Here is a 26,780-nt window from a genome sequence, read left to right as displayed (position 1 = left end):
CACACACACACCACACCACACCTAACCACAAACACACCACACATAACCATACACACACACACCACACACACACCACACACACACATACCACACACACACCCACACCACACACACACCACACCCACACACCACACCCACACACACATACCACACCCACACCACATCACACCACAGACACACACCACAGACACACACCACACCCACACCCACACCCACACCGCACCACACCCCACACACACCACACACACACACACCACACACACACACATACCACACCCACACCCACACCACACCACACCACAGACACACCACACACACACACACACACACACACACACACACCACACGCACCACACACAGAAACAGACACAGACACAGACACACACACACACTACATAACCACACTGCCACCGCCCTGAGGACCAGCCTCCAGCAGCTCAGGGTTTGAGGGGGAGCCACGGAGTTGACAAATTAATCACTCAATTTGACTTTTCCATCTGAAGCAGTAAAACTGAATTCTCTGGGGCTGCTGAGAGGAGCTAAACTTAAGTCTCTGGGCCAGCAAAGAAGGGAAACACACACTCCTCTCCAACGTGTCAGGATTTCACCTGGCTTTCAGCAGGCCAGAGAAACCCAAGAAGACATGCAGAGCAGGCAAACTGCTAGACAGACAAACAGACACATGAGAACCTTTCTGGGAAAGCAAAGTTTAGTTCTTTATTTTGTTATTCTTCCTGTTGCTTGTTCTACTCTGTTCTTCTGATGTTTCCCCTCGGTCTCTCTTGATGTCTTCCTTCTGCATCTTTCCTGGTGTTTTCCTTCTCTCATGTCTTTTCCCCCCATACAGCTTATCTACCCCACTAGACACTTTATAACAATATAAATATTGCAATGTGGCTACATTCTATTTTTCAAGTTAATTATTACAATGAATACAAGTAAAAAACAGCATGTTTTTCAAATCCATTACATGGTTAAATATTTTACATATTACAGGAGAAAAGCAAGTGGTTCCAAGAACCCACATGCAGTCATATCCAAGCAACTTGTTATAGATTAACAGATTGCAAGCAAGCAAGGTATTTTTCTCAGCCAGTTATTTTGCTGGCAAACTGCATTTTGTGGTTATAAAGAAAGAATCAATTAATTTATTATTTATCTCAAAAGATAATCTTATAGGAAATCTTAGAAGAATCACAAACCTAAACTTCTCTATATGAAAAAGAACCAGACAGCTCTACTGTAGGAGCATACCCACTCATCAATAGTTTTTATATCAGGAAGCTGAGGGCAGAAATGGATACAAGGAATTAATCACCATCTTTGATCAACAACCCATCCTAGCAAGAAAGATACATCAGCCAGCAATATCCAGGCTACCATTGTTCCTGTTCCCTGACCTCAATGAGTCCCTTGCTCAGTATGCCTTTAAACTGTTTTTCAAGATGTTTTACCTAAAAGTCATTAGCAAAAACATCTCAGCCTAACCTTAAGTCATTTTAAACTTTATTTATTTATTTATTTATTTATTTATTTATTAGTTGTGATGTGCACTGAAACCTGTGAACACATTTGTGAACATCGAGATTAACAGAACTTGAATTGACTGGGCTTCCGGGACTCTTTTTTTTTTTTTTTTTTTTTTAAATCATTAACCTAAGCCACAGTCTATATAACTCCTTAAGAGTTATATAGAAACTTAACTGTGTGACATTTCCTTTTTCTTATTTTTTTTATCCTTTGCAGCTTCTGTTTTATCAGTGGGAACTAAAAGTGTGTACCACCATGCCTGAATTACTTACAGATTACTTATGTTTATAAATTGTTTGTAAAGATGACTAGTCATTTCATTATTGAGAGGCCCAGGACCCCACAGATTCAGTGAGTCCGTAGTCCTAACACAGCCCCCAAACAGCCTGGCTCTGGGTTCAGGGTCAGAGAAAGAAACATACGCTGAAAACGGGACCAAGGCCAGGAGAAGGGACACTTTGTCCAAACCTAGAACTGGAGAGAAGCCTCTGGACCCTGAAACTAGGTTGAAAAGATGCACTGAGTCTTTAGATTCAGGACATAAAAAATATTTGCCTTGGCCCCAAAATTATGGTTTAAAAGGTAGAAAGAACCAGAGAAAGAAACACAATTTGGCTCTAGAAACAGAGCCATCTCTGCCCCAACTAGAAACCAGCCAATCCCTGAGCAGGGAAAACGGACCAATCAGAACTTCAGGCAGTTACCCGCAGTTGGGAGTTCCCCTCAGGCCTGGCACGCCCCTTACATCATCAGAAGGCAGCCAATCCCAAGCCTGGAATTCCCCCTCATGGCACTAGGGGGCAGCCAATCACAAACCCTGAGCCTTTGCCCCATGTCAACCCCCATTTATTGCTGCTCTGGGTCTCTCCTGCCCTGTTCTGGTTGCTGCTGCTGTGGTTGTTGCTTCAGATGGATGGAGGGACCCGAGTTAACACCTGAATAAAGACTCTTTGTTTTTGCACCAGAGTCGGTCTTAATGGTGTTGATTTACGGTCCAGAATTTGGGCATAACAATTATCAATCACATATGAAAATATTTTTGTTAGTTGTTTGGAATTTATGCCATTTTAATTCCATGTGGAAATTAAAAAAAATACTTCTCATTTATGCCTTCAGAGTTTGTGACATGCTTAGAAAGGCTTTCTGCTTCAAGAATTTTAGTGTCATGCCAGGCATGGTGGTACAGACTTGTAGTCTCTTTCTCTCTCTCTCTCTCTCTCTCTCTCTCTCTCTCTCTCTCTCTGTCTTTCTGTCTCTCTGTCTCTCTCTCTCCCTTTCTCGCTCCCCCCCCCTCTCTCTCACACACACATACACACACCTCTCAACTTTGAATCATGTGATGTTTGTTCTCTTGTGGAATACAGTTCCAGGCTCCCCCAAATAGTTAATTTTCTGGGCACTGTTTTAGGACCTCATCCCTGATTTCTCAAATGTATTTGAGTTATTTCATTCAGTTACTTTTTCTATATGTTTCTAAGTCCATATTTCAGTAGAACTTTCAAAGAAGAAAGAAGAGAGTGGTAAAATTACCATAAAATAAAATGGAAGGGCATGGCAATGCAGAGGTAAGAGGGTAATTTTAGTTGGAGTAGTCTGGAGAAAGCTCATGAAAAGGGCATTTGTGGTGAAGCCTGAATTCAGAACAGCCTTAGAGGAAGGGGGTAAAGAGCAAAGACAGAGGGGAAACGGGGCCCAAATACTTGCATTGGTTTCTGAGCGAGACCCCATGTTCCATCCTTGTGAGTGTTCCAGTGTTGTGACCATAGTTAAGGGGAAGTGTGATGGCTAGTTTCTGTCAACTGGACAAAAAGTACAGTCACCTGAAAAGAGGGAACCTCAAATGATTAATGGTTGATGTGGGGGTGCCCAGCCCACGGTGGTGGTGGTGCCACCTTGACAGGTGTTCAAGCCACAGGGAGCAAGCTGGTAAGCAGCTTTACCCCACAATTTCTTCCTCTGCCTTGACTTCCTTCAGTGACTGAGACTGAGATGTGTAAGCTTCTAACACCCGATTCTGTGTTACCCTCTCGGTACAGTTCGCGCGCCTTTGTACCGTAAGTGAGTCAGGCAAGGGCCTGGAGACTGAAAGAACACACAAGAGACCTGGGTCATTCGAAAGGAGATTAGTTGAATGCCGTTTATTCAACTTTGGGGAAATCCTTAAATACCTCGCCACTGCACAAGGATTTTCCCCCAGGCAGGTGGGAAATTACCATACCAAAGATGAAACAAAGCCCTACACCTAATCACCAGGCAGGGCAGAGGGCGCACAGGAACAAACAGGATGTTTTAGCTGGCTGACCAGAAACTGTCTTCAAGATGCACCCCAGGATCAGGGGCAGACCCCAGCCCTACATAAGCTAAGCAACCCTTTTTCTTCCCAGATTTTTTTTGGTCATGGTGTTTATCACAATAGTGGAAAGCAAACTAATACAAGAAGCATACATACATTTTTGTATTATTCTTTTAAATTTTTATTTGTTTTTGAGACAGGATCTCACGTAGCCCAGGTTGGCCTTGAATTATCTGTGTAGCCAAGGATGATCTGGAACTTATTTCCTTCCCTCCTTCTGCTCCGAGTGCTGGGATAGACCCATAGTATGCCACAAACAAGCTTTATGCAGCCTTGGGGAGAGAATCCAGGACCCTGAGATATCAGGCAAGCACTCTACCAGCATGATGCACTCTTGTGGCATTTGGGGAATACTTTTATTATTCACAGTAGCATCTATCATTGAGCATTTATCATTTTCTAGAAATATCAGTGTCATTTAGTATTTTACCACAATGAACAAAGTTAATATCTTTTATCATAAAAATAAAGGAAAAAGTCAGGAGGTGTTGGTACACGCCTTTAATCCCAGCATTTGGAAGGCAGAGGCAGGTGAATCTCTGAGTATGAGGCCAGCCTGGTCTACAGAACAAGTTCCAGGATAGCCAGAATTACACAGAGAAACCCTGTCTCAAGGAAAAAGAAAAAGAAAAAGAAAGAAAGAAAGGAAGAAAGAAAGAAAGAGAAAAAAATTGAAAAAAAATTCAAGTAGGTCAAAGAACAACTGTAAGTGACTGGGCTGAAATCAAAATCTATGCAACCAATCTCAAAAAAATCCAACTAGAGGACACCCGGTCCATATGGTGCCGTGATTAGGGTACTTGCGGCAGGGCCCGCTCCCTTCTGCTGGTCACTTTCCCATCTCTGTGTTTCCCCAAAGCCAGGTGTTGGGTGGTACAGAAGAGCTGGAAGCCCCTGGGCGCTAGCTCCCTTGACCATAGCATAATGTTTTCTAGATCCATCCATTTGCTGCAAAATTTAAGATGTCATTTTTCAGTCGAGGGGCATTTAAGTTGTTTCCAGGTTCTGGCTATAACAAACAATGCTGTTATGAACATAGTTGAGCACATGTCCTTGTGGTACAATCGAGCATCCTTTGGATATATACCCAAAAGTGGTATTGCTGGTCTTGAGGTAGGTTGTTTCCTAATTTTCTGAGAAATCGCCATACTGATTTTCAAAGTGACTGTATCAGTTTGCACTCACACCAGCATGGAATAGTGTTCCCTTTACTCTACAACCTCTCCAGCATAAGTTGTCATCTTGTTTTTGATCTTGGCCATTTTTACAGGTGTAAGATGGAATCTCAGAGTTGTTTTGATTTGCATTTCTCTGATGACTAAGGATGTTGAGCATATTTTAAGTGTCTTTCAGCCCTTTTAGATTCCTCTGTTGAGAGTTTTTGGTTTAGTCTATATCCCAATTTTTTTTTTTATTGGATTATTTGTTCTTTTGGTGACCAGTTTCTTGAGTTATTTGTATATTTTGGAGGTCAGCCCTCTGTCTGATGTGGGGTTGGTGAAGATCTTTTCCCATTCTGTAGGCTGTCATTTTGTCTTATTGACCATGTCCTTTGCTTTACAGTTTCAGGAGGTCCCATTTATTAATTGTTTCTCTCAGTGTCTGTGCTACTGGAGTTATATTTAGGAAGTGATCTCCTGTGTCAATGCATTATAGTGCACTTCTCACTTTCTTTTCTATGAGGTTCAGTGTGGTTGGCTTTATGTTGAGGTCTTTGATCCATTTGGACTTGAGGTTTGTACATGGTGATAGATATGGATCTATTTTCAGTCTTCTACATTTTGATATCCAGTTATGCAAGCAACACTTGTTGAAGATGTTTTCTTTTTTCCATTTTATATTTTTTGCTTTTTGTCAAAAATCAGGTGTTCATAGGTGTGTGGATTGATATCTGGGTCTTCTATTTAGTTCCATTTGTCCCCCTGTCTGTTTTTATACCAATACCAGGCTGTTTTCAGTATTGTAGCTCTGTAGTAGAGTTTGAAGTCAGGGATTGTGATACCTGCAGAAGTTCCTTTATTGCACAGGATTGGCTATCTTGGGTTTTTGCTTTTTCATATGAAATTGAGTATTGTTCTTTTGAGGTCTGTGAAGAATTTTACTGGGACTTTGGTGGGCATTGCATTGAATCTGTAGATTGCTTTTGGTAAGATTGCCATTTTTACTATGTTAATTCTACCTACCCAAGATCATGGGAGATCTTTTCATTTTCTGGTGCCTTCTTCAATTTCTTTCTTCAAAGATTTAAAGTTCTTGTCATACAGGTCTTCCACTTGTTTGGTTAGAGTTACTCCAAGATATTTTATGTTATTTGTGGCTATTAAGAAGGGTAATGTTTCTCTGATTTCTTTCTCAGCCCATTTATCATCTGTGTAAATGAGGCCTACTGATTTGTTTTTTGAGTTATCTTGTATACTGCTGCTGTGGGAGTTCCTTCCACTCCTTCAGCTAATAATTTTTAAGATACCAGCCCACTTGGGCATGGTCTTTTATACTATAAATGCAGCTCCAAAGCCTGTACTCACTCTCTTGCTTCTGGCTCTTGCTTCTGGCTGCTAGACTCTGTTCCTGTTCCCCATTCATGTAGAGGACTGTGATCTAAGACAGTGATCTGTGAGTTTCCTCTAAATAATCAACCCTTTATTATGCTTAGTTCTGAACTAGTGTGGTATTATTTTGTAGCTTCCATCATTATCTGGTGCCTGAATGTGGGGACAGTTTTTGGGATCAGTTCGCCAGCTGCGTGGCACATCGGGCACTGACTCTCCAGCCCATGGCTCTAGCCAGCCCTCAGACACAGCAGGCTACTGATCAGAGTCCAGTTCATGACCCACACGCTGCCTCTCTGTGCATTACACACCAGTACACACACTGCTGCCTGCAATCTATGGATCTGCAAGTCTCCAGCTTGCACTGACAGAAAACTTTGGGCTAACCCCCCCCCGCCCCCCCCCCCGCCTCAACTCTTAGAATCATTTGATCACCTTAGTAACTGCTCTTAATTTCTTAAAAAAAAAAAAAAGCATGTTTTTCAGTAAAGCAAAACGTTATTCACTGCAGCTAGCATCTCTCGGCCACATGGCTGCAACTGCGACACCTGCTGGCTGATAATGATTATTACACCTACTCCAATTCATTGTGATTACTTTAAGACAGGTAAGATCTGAAAAACTACAAAAAATGACTGATAACATCCAGTTGTTCAATAATTATTTTGTTTATATTATGGAAGGTATTGTGCAGGACTTAGGCTATTTTCTTTACCTTTATATCAAAATATCTTAAAAAGTTATGATATGTCCAAGGATGATACATTACAGGAGATTCAGACTTTAAAAAGGCAGTAGTAAAAAGATTTGAAAAGCTTGAGGAATTTAATGAAATTGATGAGCAGGGACAGAAGGTACAAGGACAGAATTTAGCCTCATCAGTATGTGCCAGACCCCGGATGACTTACACAGTGTTTCATCTGCATATCTGGTAATTTCCTCAGAGAGACTATCTGACACAAAGTACCCTAAGATAGTCAAAGAATATGCATGGGAACCAGTACGTATGAGTGAGCTAAAATAAATAAAAACAAGCAATAGTTTCTTAGGGGCTACATTCACCATTTGTCAGGGAAATGGTGAAAACGTGGGCTTTAAGCACTAAGGCCACCCCACAAGATTGACTTCAATTAATCTCAGCAGTCCTAGAAAATGGACCTCAGCTGCTTTGGAAGTGTTATTTGAGAGAAGAGACAAAAATTTTAGAACAACAGGGGAAAGCAAAAGGATTTGAGACTTCCCAAGATCAAATTCTTGGTGAGGGTCATTACTCTGATCCTCAGGAACAGGCTTGCGATGATGAATGCACCTTCTCCCTCTGTAGCACAGCAGCTTTAAATGCATGGAACAGGATTCAGGAACTAGGAAAGAGGATTAGGGCTATATTAGGGTTAAACAAGGACAGAGAGAACCCTTTACTGACTTCTTACAAAGATTGACTAAAGCTGTACAATTAGGAGTGACAGACCCTGAAGCTAGACGTGTACTAATTGGATCCTTGGCTTTTGAAAATGTCAACTTAGAATGTAAGAAGATCCTTAGACTTTTAAAGGTTAGATACGCACCCATAGATGAATGGGTCTTGCATACAATGAATATTGAAACATTTGACTATAGTACAGAAGCTTGGGTAGGAGAAGTGATTTCCAATGGTATGAGGAGACACCAAAATGCCAAATGTTTCAATTGTGGAAGAATAGGACATCTAAGAAAGGACTATCGACAAGGAATACTAGGAATAATGTCTCCTCTAGGAATGGCAAGAATGGGAGGACTCAGCCTTCTGATATATGTAGCAGGCATGGCAAAGGCTGACATTGGACTAAGGAATGTAGGTTGACAACAGACAGTCAAGGCAACCCGATACTAACGGGAAACCCTTTGGGGACCTCTCACAGGTCCCAATGTCAAACAAGGCCCAGTCATTTCCAGTCACTGTGGAGAACATGCCTCACCAGGAAAGTTAAACAATCCAGTGCCTACTGTAAAAAGCATACTGTTCTAGATGATGGGATAGACCTGGAAGATGAGTCAAAACTTGAATAGGAAATAGGAAACTTATATTTTGGCAGACTTCTATAAATGTTCAAAGATTGAAGCTAAGAGTATATATTAGTTGTAATTGTACAATTACATTGTACAATTGTAATTGAGGGATTATTAGACACAGGTGTGGATGTGACTATTATTACTCCAGAATCTTGGCATCCAGATTGGACTCTTCAAGAGGCAGACATTCAATTCCTAGGAATTGGAACCATATCTCAAGTAAAACAAAGCATGAAGTGGGTTGAATGCATAGGGTCAGAAGGACTTAAAGGAAGGCTGAGGCCATATGTAGCTAATATTGCAGTGAATTTATGGGGCTGTGACGTATTACAGCAATAGACTACTCAGGTTAACATTCCTGCAGTCCGCAAAACTCATGTTTCTGGAAATGATATTATAAAATATTATAAACAGTGCCTCCAGGTTCCTGGCCATCTGGGAATGGGGATCCAGATAGATCAGCCTTGACCATGCAGCCAGATACACTGGGCTCTCCTCCAATCCCTGGAACCCACTACCCAACACCCTTCTGTGGAGCAACATTCTCCACATTCCTCTCCCTACCCATCCTCACCTACTCCCTCCATGTGTTTGTGGGCTTTCTGGAATTAATGTTGCTGTTGAATTTGAATTTTAAGCCATGGTGATCTGATAAGATACATGGGGTTATTTCAATTTTTTTGGTATCTGTTGAGGTTTGCTTTGTTACCTAGTATGTGGTCAATTTTTGAGAAGGTTCCATGAGGTGCTGAGAAGAAGGTATATTCTTTATGTTTGGATGGAATGTTCTATAGATGTTGGTTAAGTCCATTTGAGCCATAACATCTGTTAGTTTCCTAATTTCTCTGTTAATTTTCTGTCTGATAGACTTGTCCAGTGGTGAGAGTCGGGTGTTGAAATCTCCCAATGTTAGTGTGTAGAGTTTAATAAGAAAGATATGCATATAAAGATACAAAAAGCTTACAGAACACTAAATAGACTAGATCAAAAAATTCCCTTTGCCACATAATAATCAAAACACTAAACATATAGAATAAAGAAAGAATATTAAGAGCTGCAAAGGAAAAGGGCCAAGTAACATATAAAGGCAGAGCTATCAGAATCACACCTGACTTCTCAATGGAAACAATGAAAGCCAGAATGTCCTGGTCAAGCATTATGCAGACATTAAGAGACCATGAATGACAGCCCAGGCTACTATACCCAGCAAAACTGTCAATCACCATAGATGGATAAAACTACCTTGGGTTGAAGTTTTTCTTCTATTATTTTGTGTAGGGCTGGGTTTGTGACTAGCTACTAGTTAAATCTGGTTTTGTTATGAAATATCTTGTTTTGTCTGTCATATGCATATCTCTCTTTAGGTTGGGTAAGTTTTCTTTTTTAAAATGTTTTCTTTATTATTTATTATGTGTACAGTGTTCTGCCTAAATGCACACCTGTAGGCCAGAAGAGGGCATCAATCTCATTACAGATGGTTGTGAGCCACCATGTGGTTTCTGGGAATTGAACTCTGGAAGAACAGTCAGTGATCTTAACCTCTGAGCCATCTCTCCAGCCTGGGAAAGTTTTCTTCTATGATTTTGTTGAACATATTTTCTGGGCCTTTGAACTGGAGTTCTTCTCTTTCTTCTACCCCTATTATTCTTAGGTTTGGTCTTTTCATTGTGTCCCAGATTTCCTGGGTATTTTGTGTTAAGCTTTTGTTAAATTTAATGTTTTCTTTGACCAATGAGTCCATTTTCTCTATTGTATCTTCAGTGCTTGAGATTCTCTCTTCTATCTCTTGTATTCTGCTGTTTATACTTGCATTTGTATTTTCTGATTTTTTTCTCATAATTTCTGTTTTTATAGTTCCTTCAGTTTGTGTTTTCTTTATTGTCTGTAGTTTGTCTTTTAAGTCTTTAATTGTTTCTTTCACCTGTTTGATTGCTTTTTCTTGGTTTTCTTTAAGGGATTTGTTGATTTCTTCCAATTTTTTGTTTGTCTTTTCCTCCATTTCTTTGAGGAAATTTTTCATTTCCTCTTTAAGGGCCTCAAACATTCTCCTAACATTATTTTTTTGCTCACTTTTCTTTTGCTTCATCTATATTTGGTTGTTCAAGCCTTGCTGTTGTAGGGCCACTAGTTTTTATTGGTTTTGTGTTGTTCTTTGTGATGTTGAGTGTGTTCTTACCCTGTCTACCCATCTTTTCCTCTGATTGGTGTAGTTGGGGTTGTTTGTATCTCTGGTGATCAATCTTTCAGGTGTCAGAATCCAAGGTTCAGATGGTTGCTCCTTGTGGTGCAATCAGGGTCATGGTTCCCAGAGGTCACTTGGTGCTTTCTGGGGTTGCTCTGCAATATTGGAGAACCGTTTGGGCCTGCTCCTATGGAGGTTGCTTGCTTGGGGTTGCTTTCACTGAGATCATTGCCTTGGACCTGCTCTGGCAGAAGTTGCTGGCTCAGGCCTGCTCCAGCAGAGGTTGCTAGTTTGGGCCTCCTCCAGCAGAGGTTGCTGGCTCAGGGTTGCTACCTCAGAGGTTGCTGATTCACATCCAGTCTGCAGAGGTCTGGCTCGGGCCTGCTCCCTTAGTGGTGGCTCCCTTTTACCTGCTCCTGTGGAGGCTGCTGCCTCAGGCCTGCTCTGGTGGAGACTGTAGGTTCAGGCCTGCTCCAGTGGAGGATGCTGGTTCAGGCCTATTTATATAGACGTCCCTGTCCTGGGCCAGCTTCTGAGGAGGCCCCTGGCTTGGGCATGGTCCTGCAGAATTCTCTGGCTCAGGTTTCCTCCCTTGGAGGCCCCTGGTTTGTGCCTGGCCCCGCAGAGGTCCCTGACTCAGGCCTGTTCCCTCGGTGGTCACTCTGTTGTACCTGCTGCTTGGGGGTCACTCTCTCAGGTCTGACTGGCGGAGGTCTCTGGCTCAGGCCTACTCCCTTGGCAGTGGTTCCCTTGTACCTGTTCCTTGTGGAGGTTGCTGCCTTGGGCCTGCTCCAGCTGAGGTAGCTGGCTCAGACCTGTTCCCACAGATGTCCCTGGCTCAGGTCTGCTCCCTCAGTAGTCACTCCCTGTACCTGCTCCTGTGGGGGTCGCCTGTGTTTCAGATGTTTGTGTGCCTTGAACATGTATGTGCATGTGTGTGTGTGTGTGTGTGTGTATGAGTGTATTGGTTCTCATTTAATTTTCATTCCTTCCCAAGAAGCCAAAATATTTAAAAGCTATCCTTAAAGGTTAGAATAGAACTGGCAATGCGTGTGCCTCCTTAAACTGTCTTTCAATTTGTGCATAGTTCAGTGAGCTGGAAAGCTTTTGGAGCGCCCCAGGAAAAGAACTGAGGAACAGATTCCAGGGCTTATTGCCTATTTGAGTAAAGTGACTTTAAAATATATTAAATAAAATGTATTAGTTCAGAGTCTAAAAAGAAAACACACCATCAACTTTGACACAGTTAGACTGGCCTTTGAGCTTCTCTGGCAGTCAACTCTCCAAATAGCTATCAAAGTCCAGGCTTCCCTTTGCCAAGGTTGATAAATGTAGTATAAAGGTAATGATAATTGACTTCCAAGTTTTCTCAGACTAGTAGAAAAAAGAAGATGAAGTTTGCCAGCATCAGAGCTAGAAGTATGATGGCAACCAGGCAGGAAGTCACCCAGAGCTCTGGCCCCTGACCTGGTTTGGGTAGAGAGAGATGAAGTGTTCAGATTTGCTCTGCATTTAGTCCTGAAGACAATGTTGCTAAGAGCAGGGCCAAGAGCATCCATTCCAAAAGCACAGTGTGGACGTGACATCTGGGAGACAGAGCTCAGAGACGGACAGGACATATGGGTATCAGCCAAGGTCCATGTTTGTCAGAGCATGGTGTAACATTGGCTCCATATCAGAAAACAAAAATCTGATGGGATGGGGGGGAGAGGGAAAGAGTTCTGAGTTCACCAAGTAAAGAAGAATGTGGCCATGAATTAAGAATCTCTAAAACTTCTGTTATTGTCAAAGAAGAACCATTTTTTTTTCTCATAGGCAGGATGTGCTGACGCAGTGTGCTGTAGTATGGACTCTGATTATTTACCAGTACCAGTCATGACTCTGTTAAGCCAAATATTGTGCAAGAGTTTCAATGCCTGGATGGGAACTCTTTGGCTGTTACATCTTGCGAGTTTCCACCAGAACTCCCAGGAGGTTTTGTACAAGCCTAGCGGCTCGTGTTTTACTTTGATGTAATGATACTGATATATGCTGGGCCTAAGTAACTTTCTTATTTACGGACATACAGCAAGAACCCATGGCAACTAAGGAAACAGAAGGAGCTGGTGGTCCAGGACTCAGGAAAGCTGTCAAGTAGATGGAGTCTTGCTTATGGGGCCCCAGAAACATCCAGTTCTGCTTATTTTTTTTTAATTCCATGAAACTCCAGAATTTATGAGACAAGTTCTCTAAGGTCGTCCTGTTGTAGGGGAGGGGACAGAGCTCAGACTTTTCTGTATTCTTCCTTATCTTACAGTGTGGCATTCCAGAACATTCTGTCCGAGGCTACTCTAGGGCTTGTCCTCCTAGCTTGCTGAAGGTCTGTCAGCACCGATGGCCAGTCTGATTTCTCATCCACCTTGTCTTTCTGATTGCTTTTGCAGGTATGTGGGAAGCACTTTTTTTTCTTACCACTCAAAGGACATGTTCTCCACAAGAACTTAATTCATTGGCTTTTGTGCTATAGGACAATGGTTTTACTCTGCAAAGATTTGTTTTTTGTACTTGTTTAAAATAAAATGCTGATAGGCCAGTAGCCAGGCAGGAAGTATAGACGGGGTGACCAGGCAGGAAGTAGAGGTGGGGCAATGAGAACAGAAGAATTCTGGGAAGAGGAAAGGTGCAGCCTGCTGTCATCACTAAACAGAGAGAAAGCAAGATGAGAATGCCTTGCTGATGAAAGGTACCAAGCCACGTGGCTATCAAGGACAAGAATAATGGGTTAATGTAAGATGTAAAAGTTAGTTAATAAGAAGCCTGAGCTAGGCCAACCAGTTTATAATGAATGAAGTAGACCTCTGCGTATTTCTTTGGGACTGAACAGCTACAGGACCAGGCAGGACAGAAACCACTGACAACACTTTTGAGACAAAGACATATCCACTGAGTTTGGGTTGTTGGAACCAGTTTTTATTTACAAACTCTCTTCAAGGTGTTGAATACTTAGTCTACTGTCTGACTTCTATGAGAGTTCTGCCAGGGACCAGGACTCTCAGGCAGCCAGATCACACAGGCTCTAAGAGCACAGAGGGGTGGGGGAACACACCAGAGATGCTCACAGCCAAGTTTTAGACTCTGGGCACAGCCTGAGGAAGCCGACTGCTGGCTGGGAGTGAATAGCTCTGAGTGGGTGAGATTTCAGAGTTTAGTAACAAAGGGCCAATGCACGTAGGATCAGGGTGAGAGAAATCTTTGATTTGGGGGAGCACAAAGAGTGGAAGGAAAGTGGAGGGTTGTTTTATATCTATAGTTTTTGACTTGGCTGCTGCTCCTGGGAGGTTTGGTAAGAAAATAACTTCAGACTGCAGTGAAGCTCTGCTTCATCCTTGGAGTGATGAGGCCTCTCAACTCTCAGGATGGCAGCTCCCATGAGGTTCAGTGGGGTAGGATGTGAGGGCTGTCCTTGGCATATGGTATACAATATTAAATCATGGTGTGTCGTCATAGCCAAAGAACAGTAGCTAAGACATACATATACATTCTTCATATTTACAGGGCAATGTCCCAAGCATGTAACACTTTCCTAAAAGAAGCCTGTAACTAGTTAACTGCATGCTGATTAGGCAACTATAGGAGAAACACTGTGCTTAACACTACAGAAGATTAAAGATTTACAGTATAAACTTTGTCTTTGCACTTGGAGAATTTATAATCTAGTGGACAAAATAGGACAAGTCAGTGAAACATCTTGAAAGTAACTTCCTCAAAGTGCTGAACTAAGTGAAAAGTATCCCCACCTCTTTCCCACCCTTTCATTGCTTCCACAGGGATGTTCAACTTTGTGTTTGTAGGCCACGGAGCAGATGATAGGAATCTTTCTCCCAGGACCCAACTTGTTCCTGATCCCTTGAAACTTAGGTGCTGTGGTGGTTTAAATAAGAAATGCACCTCATAGGTTCAGATATTTAAATGCTTGCTCTGCACTTGGTAGCACTGTGTTATGAAACCTTTAGGAGATTCAGTCTTCCTGGAGGAAGTCTCTACTGGGAACAGGCTGTGTGAGTTTTCTCACTTAACTTCCAGGCCTCTTCTTTATGTTTGTGGTTGAAGATATGATCTCTCAACTTTCTGTTCCTGCAGCCATGCTTCCTGCTTATTCCCACCCCTCTGCATCCCATCTTTCTGAAGTCATAAGTCAAAATAACCCCTTTCTTCCATAAGTTGCCTTTGGTTAGGGTGTGCTATCATAGCCATAGAAGTAACTAAAGTAGCCATTATTCATAAACAGTTTCTTTGTATTCTTCAGTCTCCTCCCTTTTCATAGGGCTCAATGGTGTGTGTGTGTGTGTGTGTGTGTGTGTGTGTGTGTGTGTGTGTGTGTGTGTGTGTGAAGGGTAAAGGAGGGAAGTGTGCTTCTATGTGGACATAGGTCTGGACAATGAATCCTGCAAAGGCAGTCACCTTCAGATGAAACAGGTTCAATATCTTTGGTTGAAACTGAATGGGGTTGGTTAATTGAATGGTTCAGTTGTGTTTTTCTAAACTGATAACCATCTTCTGAGTTTTGAATATGCTAAAAGCAGCTAGAAAGCCTACCGAGAGACTGAGTATAGATTTCATAGGGTTCTTCTGCCTGCCTAGTAGCACATCCATGTCTTTACACCCATATTCTTCAAGTAAACACCACTCTACTTTTGGACAATTTTTGTAGTATTTTCTTTTTCTTCAGACATAACATGATGGCTACTCTGGAATAGAGATCACCTTGGTCAAGCAGCTATGGTAACTAATTGAGCAGAACAAGACAGAGGTGTTTAGGTCTATGATAATAGTAATGAAACTTTTGTTACTTTCTAGTACAAGGAAGAAGGGGAACCCAGCCTTTATTTCTTCCTGCCATCCCCAGCTACCATGATTTTGGGAGACACTTGAGAATGTGAAAGTGGAAGGTTAGCTGAAAGGTGTTTATTAAGATGCAACATCCTTGAGATTGCCATGCATGGTGGAGTGGGACTTTGCAGTGATGCAGTTGTTTTGGGGCCCTGTAGTAACTGTTGTGGGATATTTTGATTGCACTGTGACATTCCAGACTGCCAATAAAGTTTACCTTGAATCAGGAGGTGGAGTCAGCAACTAGCTGACCAGAATTAGTCATTCAGAAGCCAACAATTTGAATAGAGAAGACACACAAGAAGAGTTTTGGCTTCCTTGTGGTCTGGCACAAGGGAAGAGACACATCTCTTGTAGTGTCTCTGGCCAAAAAGCAAAGTCAGATAGTTGCTCTGAGCTAGCAAGTTTTCACACCAGTCTTTGATTCCCGAGTCTTATTGATAGTTAGAATGGCCAAGACTTAATTTTAAACCTACGTATTGTGAGATCGGAAGACCCTCCAGGCCATACCCTGAGTGGCTAGTGGGTGCGAACTGCAGGGCGTGGGACCACAGACCATAATGAAAACATCAGTAAATTCATGTGCAGCTGCTAAGCCAACAGAAAAACATCAGTAACCCTCCCCCATGCTCAGTGAACAGAATCAACCCATTAGTATATGGATGATTTCTCTCTCTCTCTCTCTCTCTCTCTCTCTCCTCATTGCTCTATCTGGGATAGTATTTGTTCACGTCTCCCCAGAAAAAGTCAATACAACAAACTGACGCCCAAGATGGTGTGGCACAACCAAACACAAATTTGGGAGGAGTGACTGCATGGTCCTTGTTTTGGGCAGCGGGGTGTGCAGCTGAGGTTGAATCAACTGAGAGTAGTAGGGGCACCTCCCAAGTGACTACCCTTCCCCATGTGGTAAGTGGCTGTGTGTCTTCTTGATAAGACAGCAGCGGTACAGGATTTGCTGTGACTAAGGATGAACCACCTGAAGCTCTCTCTCTGTATCCCACAGTGACTTTCTTTCTCGATGCCATATGTGGTTAGTGGGGTCTGCTGCATGAATACCTTAAGAATGGTTGAAGGACTAGGAGACACACCGCAGTCCTTAAGAGCAGCATGCATAGGATGAGATTTTTGGCAAACTGTGGCAGTAGTGCAACCACTGCTATGTGTAATAAGACATGGCGGCCCAGAGAGAATTTCGTTATGTAAGGGAGGAGTTACAATGGGAAAGTCCTCCACACTGGCCCCTGGTTTGTTGGGTAAATTGGACGAGAGGAGTGATGAGTTAGGCTTGCTACTTCTTCTGACTGGTGTCTGATAAGGAAAAAGAATGCAAATAAGTTACATGTTAAAGAGCTATCCTGGGATCTGAAGACTTGGAATCCGTGGGAAGGGTCTAATACAGAAGAGGCTATATAAGAAGGGAACAAAGGGGCTGGAGAGATGGCTCAGTGGTTAAGAGCACTGCCTGCTCTTCCAGCCAACAAGAGCTCAATTCTCAGCAACCACATGACAACTCACAACAATGTGTAACTCAAATTCCAGGGGAGGGGGAGGGGGAAAGGAAGGGAAGGAGAGAGAGAGAGAGAGAGAGAGAGAGAGAGAGAGAGAGAGAGAGAGAGGTGATTCAGTATGCAGGTGAGGAACTCCACAAAGACTTGGTGCGGGAAACCACTGTAGAAGATAGCAGTGTGTTGACTTCTGTTGGGGAGTCCATTTAAGCAAGTGAAAGACTCTCAGCCTGGATTATGAGGCTGAGGGATGTGGGGGCAGATGGAGTCAGCCCCAGGGGTGTGGAAACAGAGAAACTAATGTAACAGCTTATGCCTCCTCCACACAAAGGTGGTACAATTTACCTGATAACGGAGTAAGAAGAAAACAAAGCAGGGACTGCTCAACTACATCTGGGACAGGTTTATTTCAGAGTAAATCTGAGAGGCCTCTCAGAGAGGATGGGGAGCCGAGCTTCTCTTACAAACTAGGGTTGTATTAGGGCTGGGGAGGGCTTGCTTAAAGGACTGCGCTTAGGATGGAGATTACATCAGGGGTTAAAGTAGGAATGTTCAGGAATGGCATTTGTGGTACTGACGTCAGGAAATTGACTTCTAGGAGAGTTGAAACTGTTATGAGCAATCCAAAGGAGAGGAAGGAAGGCCAAAATAGACACAGGGGTTTGTCAGTTACTTGAAGGTAGGTGTGGCAGGATTTCTGTTGAGCCGGACCAGGGTTCCTAAGGAAGAGTTGACAAAAAGTTCGACGCTGTGCTGGCAAGCTTCTGGAAGTCCTCAAAGTCCAAAGAATAGTTCACAAAAGGTGTAACTGATAAAATAGAGGAGGTGATGGGGTCGAGGAGATTCTTCACGTGTTAAAGGTATTTGCTGCCCAAGCACAAGCACCTGAGTTAGACAAATATCAAACCCTTCGCAGCTGGAAAGACTGTGAAAGACTTGTCTCAGGAGTGCGGCTCTGTGCCCAGAGTAAGTAATTCTTCCTCTTCTTCTTCCTCTTCTTCTTCTTCCTCTTCCTCTTCCTCTTCCTCTTCCTCTTCTTCTTCTTCTTCTCCTTCTCCTTCTCCTCCTCCTCCTCCTTCTCCTTCTTCTTCTTCTTCTCCTTCTCCTCCTCCTCCTCCTTCTCCTCCTCCTCCTCCTTCTCCTCCTCCTCCTCCTTCTCCTCCTCCTCCTCTTCCTTCTCCTCCTCCTCTCCCACCCCCACCCCCTCCCCCTTATGGTTATGGTTATGGAAAGACTTGCTGAGGTGGAAATTATTCACCTAGTCCAGGGCTCCCCAGGCTTGGCTTGTAACGGTGCTGCTGCCTTAGCCAGGATTTTTGTCCCAGAGACAAAAGCTTGAGTGACAGGTGCCACTGGTTTGAGCACAGCTTGGCCTTGGGATGAGTCAAGTGCTGAGAGTGGGGAGATGCCTCATGGCTACCACAGCTTCTCAGGATACAGAGGGGGCACGGCTGGTGGAAAATGATTATGGTTATGGAAAGGTAAGCAGGACGGTGCCTCCATCCTTGCCACCCTACTCAGCATCAGCATTGCTCTGCCAGAAACACAATGCAAGAAATGGAGTCTTTCCCTGTGGCATTGCTCCTTGCTATTTGTGTTAGCTCCTGACTCCTGAGGTAACTGGTGCTTGCTTGGAGTGGACAGTGATGGGGTCTTCAGAGGTCCGGCCTATACTTATAAGTGGGTTTTATTACGTGGGTGTTTAAATGTTAACCTTAGAGTGTCCTACAGATTTGGAAAAGCATCTTGAAAAACAGTAAATTTTTAAAAAGGATATCCTGCATGGGTGAGAAAGGCAGGCTCCAAAGGCATAGGCTGTTAAAAGAAACTCTCAAGTTGGGCAGTGATGTCATACACCTTTAACCCCAGCACCCAGGAGGCCGACGCAGGTTAATCTCTGTGAGTTTGAAGCCAGCTTGGTCTATAGAGTGAGTTTCAGGACAGCCAAAGCCACACAGGAAAAGCCTGTCTCAAAAACAAAACAAAACAAAACAACCCAAAACAACAGCAATAACAAAATCCCCCAAAAACGAAAAAGAAAAGAAAATCTCAGTGCCAGAGATGAGGTATCTTTCTATGAGTTCCTGACCTTGAGGCTCTTGAAACACAAAATACTATTGCTACAATGCAGAACTAGTTAGAACTAGTTGGTAAGACTATACTGTTGGAGATATTGCCGGCTTTGATTACAGAGCATGGAGAAATCAGGGTGGGGCTGAGCTGGAACTTCTGCCTATTGGCTGACTCTCACAGTCCTGGACAGCGCCATGCAGTTCACAGGAGGAGAATAGTCACCAATAGCTCTACTAACTGGGGACTTGGTGAGTTACATTAGCCAAACATCAGACAATATGTACCAGCTGGTGTAGTAGTGGTATAGGCTGCTATTAGTACAACAAACAACTTTCTGGTTGTATTTAAGGCTTGCTCCCCAAGATGGAATTCATGTCTAGCAGTGTGGGCCAGGGCAAAAACCTGTGTCTGGGGGTATAGTGGAGAATCAACTGCTACTGTTTATGGAGGACTATGACACGCTTATCAAATTGGCTTCTGATATTTGTGCTTATGCCTGTAGTGTATTGATGCTGTCCGACTCGGTTGTGGAAGAAAACTTACAATGGGTGATGGTTGCTGATGGAAAGATTCATAATTTAAATGACTGAGAATAAGTGGCTATTGAGGTGGCATGACTACCCAATGCTCAGAAAGTGATCCTGGCATGTCACCTCTTCCAAGGCTCAAGGAACATCATAGAGAGGGGACATATAGAATGTAAGAGTCAAAGGAAAGAGGTGGAATATTACTGTGGCTTTCTCCCCTGGGCATGACATGGTGGTTGTTGTCAGTACATCATGCTGGAAACATAGATGAACATGTTTGTGCCTTTCCATAACGTCAGATTTTATTGAATAACAATAAATTCACGTGGTACGGTGGTTTCAAGGGCATAAATTTTCCAGATAATCCCACCTACCTGGTAATCTGGCCAAGATGGCCATAGGTTCTTTTTATTCCCATTTTAATGACTACTATTAACTCTCATATCACATAACACAGCAAATCTCTCTATGTTTGTATGTGAGTTATAGGATTAATATAAATTGAAGAGCTTTAAGAATGTTGAAAACGTTTCAGAAGTGGACTGATAGGACTGCAATAGAGTGTTCTGAGAAGATAATGAACCCAAACCAACTGCAGGGAAGAACGTGTGGCTGTGGGAGAGTCAGGGATGAGAGCAGCCAGCTGCAGAGATGAAGGGAAGAATCGATTCAGGGGCAGGGATGGCAGGCTCAGGTCCAAATGGTGGGCAGGTGGACAGGAAGACAGGAAGACAGCAGTTGAGTAGGCCATGTCAACAGTGGGGTCCCTGGACTGAGCCACATGGAAAACCTAGGGACAGTCAGAAGCACTCTGCCAGTCATTTCTTGATGTGCATACCCATTGATGAATACATCACATATCAAATGACAGGTCCGTGGGCTCATGTCATCATCGTGATAGGTATTGTCTTAGGGCCACTTTTGTTGTGATAAAATACCATGGCCATAAGCCACACGGGGAGGAAAGGGTTTCTTTGTCTTGTAGGTCAACATCACTGTTTGTCATTGAAGAAAATCAGGACAGGAGCTCACACAGGACAGGATCCCAAAGGCAGGAGCTGATTCAGAGGCCATGGAGGAGTGCTGCTTATTGGCTTGCTCTATATAGTCACTCAGCCTGCTTTCTTATAGAACCCAGGACCACCAGTCCAGGGGTGGTCCTACCCACCATGGGCTGGGCCCTCTAATATCAATTACTCATTAAGAAAATGCTCACAAGTTCTCCCACAGCCTGATCTTTAGAAGGCATTTTCTTAAAAGAGGTTCTCTCCTCTCAGATGGCTCTATCTTATGTCAAGTGGTCATAAAAAACCAGCCGGTACAGGTATCCACCACTTTTTAGGGCCCAAGTAAGGGAGTTAAACCCTTTCCTAGGTCTGGTGAGTCCTGGTTCTCCTGGTCTGATTTCATGTTTTCACATGCTTCACAGCCTTGTTCACCCCGATACATTGATTATATAGCATCCTTTCTGCTCTCACAAATGCTGCACAAGGTGCTGCCGGAAGATGGTGGCATTTGGGCAAATACTCTCCATGATGCATAATCACCCCCAGCCCCAAAATGGAATAAAAATTTACTTGTGGTGGCACAGACTTTTAATCCCAGCGTGTGATTAAATCCCAGCAGAGGCAGGTGGATCTTTTGAGTTTGAGGCAATTCTGGTCTACAGAGAGAGCTCCACAACAGCCAGGGAAATCAAAGTAGGGCTTATGTGCATGCGTGTGTGTGCGCGTGTGTGTGCATGTGCACACGTGTACAATGCATATGATCTTTTCCATTAGTGCTTGAACTTGTAGCTTCAATCTTACTTAATGCTGTAGAAATTCACACCTGGAAAAATGACCTTGGAAATAATTCATCATTTCTCCCATTTATAGCCGTGGAAACTGACAGATGAACTGAAGGTTCAGAAACCTTAGAATGCAGCTAACAAGTAAGAGGTGTGGTCAGGTTTTATTTCAGTATTGCGGCCTTCTTCCCTTTCCTCAGGCTTATTCTGAGCCTTAAGAGCAACAGCAAAGCATAGAAGGCATTCTTCACATACACACGTGCTAAGGACCGAACTCAGGGCCTTGCCTGTCAGGCAAGCATGCTACCGCTCAGCTGCATCTCCTGCTCCTCTGACCACCACAAATATGTGTCTGGTTAGTACTCATTTCATCTTTGTATTCTTTCCAAGATCTTTTGAATAAAAGGATAGAAAGGCCTGCCAAGGAAGAAAAATTATTCAGGGATATAGCGTGAATAGAAGCCCATCAAACTTAATTATAAATGCTATTAAAATTAATTTAAATTTTGTATTAAAGTATTTCCAGTGATACAGAAGACAAACTATAAGGTGACAAGGGAAATTCATTAAAGCGACTTCCTAAAAAGTTCACATATGCAGTACATGGTAGCTCATAACTGTCTACAACTCTAATTCCAGGGGATCCAGCTCCCTCTTCTGACTCTGCTGAGTACCAGGCACATACATAGTGCACATACATTTATGCAGGCAAACTTTCAAGTTTTTGAGGGGTGGGAGAAAATTTAATAAAGGAGGGCAATGAATGTACAGGAAACTGTATTCATTTAACTTAATTAAAATTTGTTTTTGAGAAAGGGTCTTGCTATGTAGCTCAGACTGGCCTGGAGCTTACCATGCAGCTCAGGCTAGCCTTGAACTCATGGAGTTTCTCCTACTTCTGCTAAGTGTGGACTATTCCTTTACTCTGTGTGAGTATGTGTCACTGTGATTGGGTTAATAAAGAAGCTGACTGGTCGTTAGCTGGACAGGTAGAGTTTAGGTGGGACTGCAGTCAAAAGGAGAGCAGCAAGAGAAGGGGAGGACTCTGGGGAGTTGCAGGAGAGGCAAAGAGAAACAAGATGAAGGTGTCATGTTGAAAGAAGGTACTGCCATGTGGCATGGGGTAGATAAAAAATATGGCTTAAATGAAAATGTAAGAGTTGGCTAGTAACCAGCCTGAGCTATTGGTCGAACATTTATAATTAATGATAAGTCTCTAAATGGTTATTTAAGAGTGGCTGCCAAGACACAGAGAAACTCCACCTACAACTAAGTGCTTGAACCACAGGCTTTAGCCACCTGTCAAGAGAAACAATCACAGGAAAGCACACAAAGTCCAGAAAACAGTCGGAGCTTTTTTTTGTCTTTTTCAAATTAATGAAGTAGACACTTATTTGAAGCAATAATTTCTTCTTATTTAAAGCAATGATTTTTTTATTGTCTTAGTTAGGAAAAATTAGAATAAAAGACAACGATCATTACAAAGGACATGGTGAAAATGTTCTTTAAGCTGCACAAAGCAGAAGTGACATTTAAATCAGTAAAAATAATTTGCATACTGTATCGAGACTTTTAGGAAACCAAATTAAGAAATGAAACAGTTCAAGAAGGCAGATCTGAGAGAGCTCAACCTTCCAGCTTTTGAATAGTTAGACACCTGAATAAGCAGGCGAGACTAAAGGTGCTGAACCCGTAATGTCATGATATTTTTGGAACCATTAGGTTATTAGGCTTGAAATTAGGAAGAGATATGTGTTCTAACAGAGTAATTATGGACATCTGAGGAGAAAGTTACTTAGAAAATCTGTTCTCACATGGAGACTTTTGGATACTGATGGATTGTGAGAGAAGGAGTCACTACTTACAGTTGTCTACCTGTGGGTGAGCCTATCCCACTCCAACATATAGTTACAAACTTGTGGTAACTGAGGGCTGGAGAGTGGTTCGGTGGTTAAGAGCACTGCCTGCTCTTCCAAAGGTCCTGAGTTCAATTCCCAGCAACTCTACGATGGCTCACAACCATCTGTAATGAGATCTGCTGCTCTCTTCTGGCCTGTAGGCATACATAATATATAAGTAAAGCTTAAAAAAAAAGAAGGTAGAGCTCAATAGAATAAAGTACGATACATTGACCTCTGGCCTCTGCTCCACACATACACATAGTCACACAAACACATACATATTACACATGTACACACAAATGAATAAAAAATTAAAAACCCAAAAAGTGAATTTTTGCCCCAAAGAATATTGTGCTAAATTATTATCTTAAAATTAATGTTATATTATTAAAGCTATATAATATTATCAAATTAAAATATAATATAAATTTATACTATATATAAAATTAAAATATTAATTAAAAACAACAAAAATGATGACTGGCCCCACTCCTGAAATCACAGCACTTATAGTCTGAGGCAGGAGGATCATGAGTTGGAGGCCAGCTAAGAATACATAGTGAGACCCATCTTAAAACAAACAGAAAGCCCAATTAAACAAACACTTCCTACTGAAAGACCAGCACACCCCTTAAAACAAGCAAAAATGAAACAAGCAATAGAAGTTTCATTTTTGATGAGCAATAGAAGTAGAACTGAACTCTACATAGTTCTGCACATAATTAATGAAAAAGTGAGTGTGTGTATGTGTGTATATGTACGTGTGCATACATGTGTGTGTGTGTGTGTGTGTGTGTGTGTGTGATACTTTTACAGAGTTGTGACCAAAAGATTGGACAAAAACAACTGAAGGGGGGACTTATTTTAGCTTAGTTTCAAGGTTCAGCCATTTGGTACCGCATTTCTGGAACCACTGTGAGGCAGAGCATTCCGGTGTAGAGGAGAAACTCATGGCAAAGGAGGAGCAGATAACACAGCTGGTGGGGGAACCACATAATCTGTGAACCATGCCTCTGCCGGTCTTCTTCCATGCAGGCCTCATGTTTTAAAGTTCCCAGTATCCGACCAGATAGCACCACCAGCTGGAAATGGTGGAGATGGAGTCAGCACAGGAACCTGTGGAGGACATTTCCTATTCAAACTATAACAGTGGGTGTAGAAAACAGTGGAATGGCATGTGTGTGTGTGTGTGTGTGTGTGTGTGTGTGAGCATGTGTGTATGTGGTGTGTGTGTGTGTATGAGTGTATGTCTATGTGTGGTATGTGAGTGTCGTGTGTGTGTGAGCATGTGTGTATGTGGTGTGTGTGTGTGTGTGTATGAGTGTATGTCTATGTGTGGTATGTGAGTGTGGTGTGTGTGTGAGCATGTGTGTATATGGTGTGTGTGTGTGTCTGTTTGTGCACACATGTACATGTGCGCGTACATGTGTGAGTCAGAAGAGAACCTTGAAGGTTAGTCCTCATTTTTCACCTTATTTAAGACAAGGTTTCTTCTTCGTGTTTTGTGGTTTGAACAGAAGCCTAACTGACCCTCAGGTTTCCAGGGATTCTTCTGTCTCACGTAGAGGGCCTGGCTTTAGGGAGGTTCTGGGGCTCAAACTGGGACCCTTGTGCTTGTGAGGCAAGCGCTTTCTCCACGGTGCCATATCCCTAGCCCTCTTTACATTTTTCTAGATTTGTAAATGATCAAGGATTTGCTCATGTTGAATCCTGGGCAGAGGTTCATGGATTACATCTAGAAAGGTAAAAAGATACTGCAGTCTCTGTGTTGCAGATCAGGGACCTGATGTGGGGAGGGGTCACAGGGACGGGGAACAAGGGGTGGTGACTGTTCCACATGCTGCACTCTTTGATGGCTTTTGATTTTGCTATCCTGGGTGTGTGTTACACAAGTTAAAAGATGTTTAGGTGCAATAAATCTATGTTTACTATATTGTATTTCTGAGTTGAAGTTGGACCTAACGGTTTGAAGATGGGAGCAACACAGTCAATATGGTACTGGAGAATCTAGGATGTGTGGTCACTGCTGCAGATAGACAAGGAGGGGGAGTGGAGTCAGCACAAGGCTAGAAGGACAAATGTAGGGAGGCTCTCTGCCTAGGAGTCCAGCTGAAGTAGCAGAGACTAGGAGAGAACTGGGATACAAAGGATGAATGGGGATGTGGCTGTTTGAATATAAATGGCCTCCCTAGGCTCCTATGATCGAATGCTTAATAATTGGGGAATGATTAGGAGGTGTGGCCTTGTTGGAGAAGGTTTGGTCTTGTTGGAGGAAGTCTGTCACTGGGTGGGCTTTAAGGCTTCAAAAATCAAAGGCAGACCCGTGTTATTCTCTCTTCATGATGCCTACAGATCGGGATGTAGAACTCTGAGCTACTTCTCCAGCACCTGTTTGCCACTATGCTGCTAGCTCCCCATAGTGGTGATAATGAACTAAACCCCTGAGACTGTAAGTGAGTCCCAATGAAATGCTTTCCTTTATAAGAGGTGCTGTGGTCATGGCATCTCTTCACAGCAATAGAGTACTATATGGCAGCAAAGAGAGAGAGACATGTGCATACAGAGACAGAGAGAGATTGGAGAGAGGGGAAGAGAAGGAGGGTGAGGGGAAGAGAGAGAAGGGTAATGAAGGCCAAGACTATTTGATATGGTGTATATAACATGAGTGGAAATTGAGGCAAAGACATGGAGTGATATTCTGGATATATAAAATGGGGGTAACAGGGAAACTTGAAACTGGGGAACCTATTGGGGTGGACTGCTGAGATCAACATGAACTGGAGTGGGAGTTCACTCATCAGGCTGAATCCAAGGCTTTATGGTCAGTGGGTGGTGTTGCCGTAGCTGCAGATCTTAAAATTTGCACTTACATATTCATAGGCGCAAGGGTTCCCAAGACTTCCAAGTTCTGAAAGCTATGACACCTGAGAGAGAATTCTCCTAAAAGTAGGCAACTAAGACTCCTTGGCACATGTATGCAAAATGTCTGCCTCTCTGTGAGAGGACATTTTGACAGCCATCTTATTAAAGAGAAGTAGACCACAGGGTGGAGCTCCCTGTGCTGGTAGGCCCTCATTGTACAGTCAATTAACTGAGCCCAAGCACACATTCCAATAGAAGTCAGAGGACAAGAACTGGGCCCAACTGATCTAGCTCCAAAGAGTTACACATGGCTGCACCAAGTAATGCTGTTTGGTATCTGCCTAGTTCGTTTACACAAACCGTGTGGTCTTACTCCAGATTCTGGAGAAAAGCTGCCTCTGCAAATGAGAAGGCAAAGTCTGTTGCACAACTGCAGCGTGAAGCCTGTATTAGCTAGCCGAGCAAAATGCACTGTTGCATCTCATGCATTTGAGTGATTTCTACCAACAGATCAAGAAAACTCTGAAGGCAAACTGAAAGTCACAAAGGGAGTTTATGACGATCTTATTGAACAAATTCTAGCCATAC

At 42.9% G+C, this 26,780-nt stretch overlaps 1 protein-coding gene across 1 annotated transcript in view; it reads left to right on the top strand.

Moving 5' to 3' along the window:
- The first annotated feature begins 13,291 nt into the window (after positions 1-13,291).
- Positions 13,292-26,780, top strand: part of LOC146892254 (uncharacterized) — a 68,111-nt gene continuing 54,622 nt past the window's right edge. The window contains exon 1 of the transcript XR_015739410.1: positions 13,292-13,385. The gene's annotated coding sequence lies outside the window, so the exon portion shown is untranslated. The remainder of the gene's footprint in view (positions 13,386-26,780) is intronic.

The sequence above is a fragment of the Myodes glareolus genome, chromosome 12, assembly GCF_982192425.1.
Source record: "Myodes glareolus chromosome 12, mMyoGla1.1, whole genome shotgun sequence".
Taxonomy (NCBI): domain Eukaryota; kingdom Metazoa; phylum Chordata; class Mammalia; order Rodentia; family Cricetidae; genus Myodes; species Myodes glareolus.
This window is presented reverse-complemented; position numbering and strand designations above follow the sequence as displayed.